We start from the raw sequence: 7,500 nt of genomic DNA, 5'->3' as shown, positions 1-7,500 counted from the left end.
TGTGTGTGTGTGTGTGTGTGTGTGTGTGTGTGTGTGTGTGTGTGTGTGTGTGTGTGTGTGTGTGCGCGTTTGTGTTAGTATGTGTGTCTGTAAGTATGTGTATGTGTGACCTCCCCAATCACCGAAACGAAAGAAAAAATATATGTACTCATATACATATACATGTAGTATATATATATATATATATATATATATATATATATATATATATATATATATATATATATATATATATAAACACACACGAAGGTATCTACGCATCCATAGATTTTTAAATAAATACGTTTTCCATTTGCGAATCCTCTTCGTCGACATTTTCTTTGCGCAAACGCGTTTGTTTACATTCCTCTTGTCCTTGTTTTCCTCATTTGCAAACACACTCCGTAACCACCTCCCTCATCCTCCCTTGGTAGTTCCATTCACGCAAGTCTAAGTCCCTTTGAATCCCACACATCTTGCACAACCTCCACAAATAAGCTTTCTCACATAATCCTTCTCTCCTTCTTCGCCACACGCAATGCCTGTGTGTGTTTTGTTCCCTAGCTGTCCCACTTTGCCCCTGAACAGTTTTCCATCTCCCTAGATTTCTCCCTAACCTCAGGAAATATCCCCTGATTCACCCCTAAGCAGTTTTTTATCGCCCTAGTTTTCTCCCTAACACCAAGGTAACCCCTACTCCCCCCTAAAAAATTTCCATCGCCCTAGTTTTCTCCCTAAACCCAAGAAATAACCCTAATTTTGCCCCTAAATAATTTTTCATCGTCCTAATTTTCCCCAAACCCCAAGAAATAACCCTCACTTTGTCCCTAAACAGTTTTCCATCCCAATGGTTTTCTCACTAACCCTAAGAAATAACCACTAGGGAGTCCTAGGAATTCCCTTATTCAACCTAACCTCTTACATCTCTCTCTCTCTCTCTCTCTCTCTCTCTCTCTCTCTCTCTCTCTCTCTCTCTCTCTCTCTCTCTCTCTCTCTCTCTCTCTCTCTCTCTCTCTCTCTCTCTCTCTCTCTCCCTCTCTCTCTCTTATTTAGGGAAAGGGTGGTTTAGGGGGAAATTGACACAGGCGAACAAGACGTCTTTACTCGAGAAAATAATCCTTACGGACTCTTAGGAGCTCCTTTATGGAACCTTACCCCTTACCTCTCTTTCTCTCTCTCTCTCTCTCTCTCTCTCTCTCTCTCTCTCTCTCTCTCTCTCTCTCTCTCTCTCTCTTTCTCTCTCTCTATCTCTCTCTCTTAGTTAAGGGGAAGGATTGGTTCAGGGGGAATTTGACACAGACGAACAAGGCGTCTTTACCTGAGAAAAGAATCCTTACGGACTCTTAGGAGCTCCTTTATGCAACCTTACCCCTTACCTCTCTTTCTCTCTCTCTCTCTCTCTCTCTCTCTCTCTCTCTCTCTCTCTCTCTCTCTCTCTCTCTCTCTCTCTCTCTCTCTCTCTCTCTCTTAGTTAAGGGGAAGGATTGGTTTAGGGGGAATTTGACACAGGCGAAGACGGGGTCTTTACCTGAGAAAAGAATCCTTACGGACTCTTAGGAGCTCCTTTATGCAACCTTACCCCTTACCTCTCTCTCTCTCTCTCTCTCTCTCTCTCTCTCTCTCTCTCTCTCTCTCTCTCTCTCTCTCTCTCTCTCTCTCTCTCTCTCTCTCTCTCTCTCTCTCTTAGTTAAGGGGAAGGATTGGTTCAGGGGGAATTTGACACAGGCGAACAAGGCGTCTTTACCTGAGAAAAGAATCCTTACGGACTCTTAGGAGCTCCTTTATGCAACCTTACCCCTTACCTCTCTTTCTCTCTCTCTCTCTCTCTCTCTCTCTCTCTCTCTCTCTCTCTCTCTCTCTCTCTCTCTCTCTCTCTCTCTCTCTCTCTCTCTCTCTCTCTCTCTCTCTCTCTCTCTCTCTCTCTCTCTCTTAGTTAAGGGGAAGGATTGGTTTAGGGGGAATTTGACACAGGCGAAGACGCGGTCCTTGCCCCGGCAGCCAGACCGTCATATCCTCCAGTGAAACCTACTCGGTGTTTGCCTAACGCGTCCTTTGATGGACTTTACCTGTGACTCGCTTTGCAACAACTAGGCCTTTGCAACTCTTCCTGGACACCAAACCAATATCCTCTTTCTAAAACTGGGGCTTTTCACGGCGTAGTCCCTTCAATTTCGGGTCTCTGGAAATTATATTTCGTTACAACTGAGCCTTGTTCCCGAAGCGGAACTCCAATGCGACACCCACTGATTAACTGAACTCGTCGCCGCTGAATCCCATTACAGAGGCGAAGCCATTGTCGTGAAACTCCCACTCGATCCCCACCCTCACCCCCTCCCACACACACACACAGAAATCCTCTCCTGCATTCAAATAACGACGAGGATCTTGGCAATGCCTGTGTGGTCAATCATTACAAAGACGGAGACACAAAAACACATATGAACGCAGTCGCGCCGACCACATTCCTGATTCGCGCCCGAGACCATCATAAATCTTCCAGAAATTCCTCCTCCTCTTTCTTCCCCCTTTCCCCACATCCGGGGTCTTGTGCGCCTCGAAAAAGTGTCCTTCGGCCTTCTTCCTATAGAGAACTTCCTACCACGCCTTCTCCTTACCCCTGAACAACAGAACACACATTCTCCCCCCTCTCCCTTCCCCCTTTCTCCTCCTCCCCCTCCTCCTCCCAAGCAAACAGAACAAAATCCCCCTCTCCTCCATGACATTCTCCCCCTTCCTACTCCACCCCCCTAGTCTCCTATCCCCCCCAATCTCTCTTCCATTTCTCCCCCCAACCTTTCATAGCCTTTACTGCCCCAACACATAAACCTATACCCAAGCCACATCCAAAGCTTGGACCCTTCTAATATTCCCTCCCCCTTAACTCACCCCCATCCCCCCGAGTCTCCTATCCCCCCAATCTCTCCTCCATTTCTCCTCCCATCTTTCCCTTGCGTATACTCCCACAATCCATAAACCTAAATCCAAGCCTCAGGTACACCTAATACTTCCTTTCCCCTAACTCCCCTCCCTTGCCATTGCCTTTACTCCCCCAGCACATAAAGCTAAACCCAAGTCACAGTACTCCCTTCCCCTTAACCCCCCCAGCCTCCTATCCCCCTACTCTCTCCCCCCTTTTCCCCATATTTCTCCGTCTTTCCTTTTCCTCTCCTCCCCCATCAAATAAACCAAAACCTAAGCCACAGCCACAGCCTGGACCCTTCTAATACTCCCTTCCCCCCTAACCCCCCCACCCAGCCTCCTATCCCTCCCCCTCCCTTTCTCTCCCCGTCTTTCCTTTGCCTTTACTCCCCTCTTTCGCCCCTTCCCCTCCTCCTACACCTCATTCCCCTCCCACTCTGACCGGTTATGAGCACTCGACAATATCCTGCGGGCCCCGGTTGCCTGTGACATCGGTGCAAGGGAGAGGCGGAACTGAAAGGGAGAGCGAGAAGAGGGGACGCCGGGGAGTGGAGGACGAGGAGAGGGAATGGGGGGGAGGGAGGAAAGAGAGAGAGAGGGGGGGGGTAAGGGGGTAAGGGGGGAGGGGGGAAGAGAGCTTGGGGTGTGGTTGGGTGGCCCAGATCAGCTACAGTGAGGTGGATCCAGTGATTGGGTGTGGCGTGGTTTGGTGGGCAGAAAAAGCGACCCAGACTAGGGACTGGGGATGGTGAATAGGGATTGGGTATTAGGAGGCCATGCAGTGACTGTTCACCATATCTGTCTGAGACGAACTTTGAGAACGTAACGTTCTGAGTGGTGACAGGGACTTGCAATCATGTGGTGAGGAAAGAGAACAACAGTGTTGTAGGATTGGGTTTCGTTTGTGTGATGGGCGTGGAAAAGATATGCAAATTAATAATAGAGGTAATGGAGGAGGACTGACCTTTGGCCACATCAATCAAGGGGCTCAACTCGCCTCCTAGAAGGATCTCAGGAAGTCCAGAAGGACGATAAGAAGATACTGGCCAAAGAAGGATCACAAAAAGAGAGACAAAGGGAGTATCAGGATGAGTACGAGATGGAGAGAAAGGAGAAGGAGGAGGAGGAGGAGGAGAAGGAGGAGGAGGAGGAGGAGGAGGAGGAGGAGGAGGAGGAGGAGGAGAAGGAGGAGAAGGAGGAGGAGGAGGAGGAGGAGGAGGAGGAGGAGGAGAAGAAGGAGGAGGAGGAGGAGGAGGAGGAGGAGGGGAAGGAAGGGGGGAGAAGGGAGGTAATAGGGCGTGGATGAGGAAGAGGAGGAGGAAGAGGGAAGAGGAACAAGGGTGAATGTAGTAAGTAGAAGGAGGAAAGGGAGGAGGAGGAGGAGGAGGAGAAGCTAGAGGAAGAAGTAGAAATAGGATGGATGTTGAGTACGGAAGAAGAAGGAGGAGAGGAGAGAAGATAAGAATGAGGAAAGTGAGAGTAATAAAGGAGGAGAAAGTAAATCAGAGGAGAAGAAAGGAAGAAGGGAGGGAGAAAAGACGGAGAAAGGGAAGGAAGACAAGGGAAGAGAAGAGAAAAGACGTGGACAAGGTAAACGAGGAGAGAGAAAAAAAAAAGATAGTAAATAGAAGGAAGATCGGGAAATGAGATATGAGAATGTGAGAGCTGAAAGCGCGACTGAAAGAATGACCACTCGGATAAGCTTCAGGAAGAGCAAAATATATGAGTCTGCAAGGATGCCAGAGTTGCAGATAATGACGGCGCTGCTACAGACAAGGGAGGAGGAGGACGAGGAGGAGGAGGAAGAGGAGGAAGAGGAGGAGGAGGAGGAGGAGGAGGAGGAGAAGGAGGAGAATCAAGAGGAAGAGGAGGAAGAGGATGATAAAAAGGAGGAGAAAGAGGAGGAGAAGGCGAGGAGGCCGAAGAAGAGGAGGAAAACGAAGAGTTGCAGATAATGACGGCGCTGCTACAGACAAGGGAGGAGGAGGAGGACGAGGAGGAGGAAGAAGAGGAAGAGGAGGAGGAGGAGGAGGAGGAGAATCAAGAGGAAGAGGAGGAAGAGGATGATAAAAAGGAGGAGAAAGAGGAGGAGAAGACGAGGAGGCAGAAGAAGAGGAGGAAAACAAAGAGTTGCAGATGATGACGGTGCTGCTACAGACAAGGGAGGAGGAGGACGAAAAGGAGGAAGAGGAAGAGGAGGAGGAGGAGGAGGAAGAGGAGAAATAAGAAGAGGAGGGGGAGAGGAGAAAGAGCAAGAGGAGGAGAAAGAGGAGGAGAAGACGAGGAGGCCGATGAGGAGGAGGAAAACGAAGAGTTGCAGATAATGACGGCGCTGCTACAGACAAGGGAGGGGGAGAAAGAGGAGGAGAAAGGAGAGGAGGAAGAGTAGGAAGAGGAGGAGTAGGAGAAGGAGGAGGAGGAATACGAGGAGGAAGAGGAGGAGGAGGAGGAGAAGGAGAAGGAAAACAAGGAGGAGGAGGAGGAGGAGGAGGAAAAGGAGGGGGAGATAGAGGACGAGGAGGAGGAGAAGAGGAAATAGGAGGAAGAGGAGGAGGAGGAAGAGGAGGAGGAGGAAAAGGAGGAGGAGGAGTAGAAGGAGGAGGAGAGGGAAAACGTGGAGGCGGAAGAGGAGGAAGGAGAAGAAGAGTTGCAGATAATAATGGCGCTGCCACAGACTAGGGAGGGGGAGGAAGAGAACGAGGAGGAAGAAGAGTAAGAAGAGGAGGAAGAGGAGGAGAAGAAGAAGTAGAAGGAGGAGGAAAAGGAAGAGGACGAAGAGGAATAGGAGGAGGAAGAGAAAGAAGAGGAGGAGGAGGAGGAGGAGGAGGAGGGGGAAGAGGAGGAGGAGGAGGAGGAGGAGGAGGGAGAGGAGGGGAGGAGGAGGAAGAAACGGAAGGGGAGGAGGAGGAAGAGGAGGAGGAGGAGGAGGGAGAGGAGGGGAGGAGGAAGAAGAAACGGAAGGGGAGGAGGAGGAAGAGGAGGAAGACGAAGAGGCCTTGTAGATGATACCTTCCTGGCTCTCCGGTGACTGGATATGGCGGAAGAGTCACGCGAAGATGGATGTGGTGACTCTGTCTAAGGTGGCCGGATCGAAGGACCACAGAAGGGATGAGAACATCTTGTCTCGGATGGGGAGATGGGGTAAAGGGGAAGAAGGGGAAAAGGAGGAAAAAGGGGAAAAGGGGGAAAAGGGGGAAAAGGGGGAAAAGGGGGAAAAGGTAAAAAAAGGGAGCAGTAAAGAGGTAAAGAGCGACAGGGTAAAAGGGGACAGGGAGGAGAAAAAGGAAAAAGGGAAAAAAGGAAAAGGGGAGAAGGGGAAAAGGGGAAAGGGGGAAAAGGGGAAAGGGGAAAAGGTAAAAAAAAGAGAGAACAGTAAAGAGGTAAAGAGTGACAGGGTAAAAGGGGACAGGGAGGAGAAAAAGGAAAAAGGGGAAAAGGTAGAAAAGAGAGCAGTAAAGAGAGAGATGGGGGAAAGGGGAAAAGGGGGAAAAGGGGAAAGGGGGAAAGGGGAAAAAGGTAGAAAAGAGAGCAGTTAAGAGATAAAGAGCGACAGGGTAAAAGGGAACAGGGAGGAGAAAAAGGAAAAAGGGGAAAATATAGAAAAGGGAGTAGTATAGAGGGAGATGGGGTAAAGGGGAAAAAGGGGAAAAGGTAGAAAAGGGAGTAATAAAGAGGGAGATGGGGTAAAGGTGAAAAGGGGGAAAAGGGGGATAAAGAGAAGGAGAAAGTGGAAAAAAGGGGAAAGGTACAAAAAATGAGCAGTAAAGAGGTAAAGGGTAAAGGTGGACAGGGGAAAGGGGAGGGAGGAAATAGGAAAATATAGGGAAAAAATATTAAGGAGATAAAGGGTCACAGGGTAAAGAGGAAAGAGAGAAGGCGAAAGAGAAAAATGGGGAAAAGGTAGAAACCGGAGGAGCAAAGAGGTAAAGAGGGGACTGGGTAAAGGAGATAGGGCAAAATAAAGGGGAGAGAGAGGAAGGGGAAATGGGAAAAGGAAAAAGCGAAAAGATGGATAAGAAAGAATGTAGAAAACAGTAAAGGGGTAATTGGAAAAGATCAAATGGGCAAAGAATGGAAAAGGGGAAAGGGGAAAAGAGGGAAGAGGAAAAAAATGTATCTGAAAAAAAAATGGAGAACAGGAAAAAGGTAAAAGAGGGAATGGGGAAAATAGGGGGAAATGGGAACGTGGGTGAGGGAAATGGGGAATGAAGAAAATAGGGAAAATAAGGAATAGCAGAAACGGGGAAAATGGGGAATGGGGAATGGGGAGTGGGGAAAAGAGGGGGAATGGGGAATGAGGAGTAGGAAAATGGGGAAATAGGGAATAGGGAAAATAGGGTGGAAATGGGGAATGAGGAAAACAGGGAAAATAAGGAATGAGGAAAACAGGAAAAATAAGGATGGGAAAACGAGAAAAATTGGTAATGGGGAATGGTGAGTAGGAAAAAAAGGGTAAATGGGGAATGGTGAGTAGGAAAATGGGGAAATAGGGAATGGAGAAAATGGCAAAGGAGGATCTTGTGTTTCGTAGGATGTAATACGTATCCTGATTTCGAGGCAAACCCACTTCCAATTCTCTCTTTTAATCAAATTACATCGAGT

The sequence above is a fragment of the Oratosquilla oratoria genome, chromosome 16, assembly GCF_046742065.1.
Source record: "Oratosquilla oratoria isolate Oo_2021 chromosome 16, ASM4674206v1, whole genome shotgun sequence".
NCBI classification, from domain to species: domain Eukaryota; kingdom Metazoa; phylum Arthropoda; class Malacostraca; order Stomatopoda; family Squillidae; genus Oratosquilla; species Oratosquilla oratoria.
The sequence above is the reverse complement of the archived record's forward strand: the minus strand, read 5'-3'. Positions refer to the sequence as shown.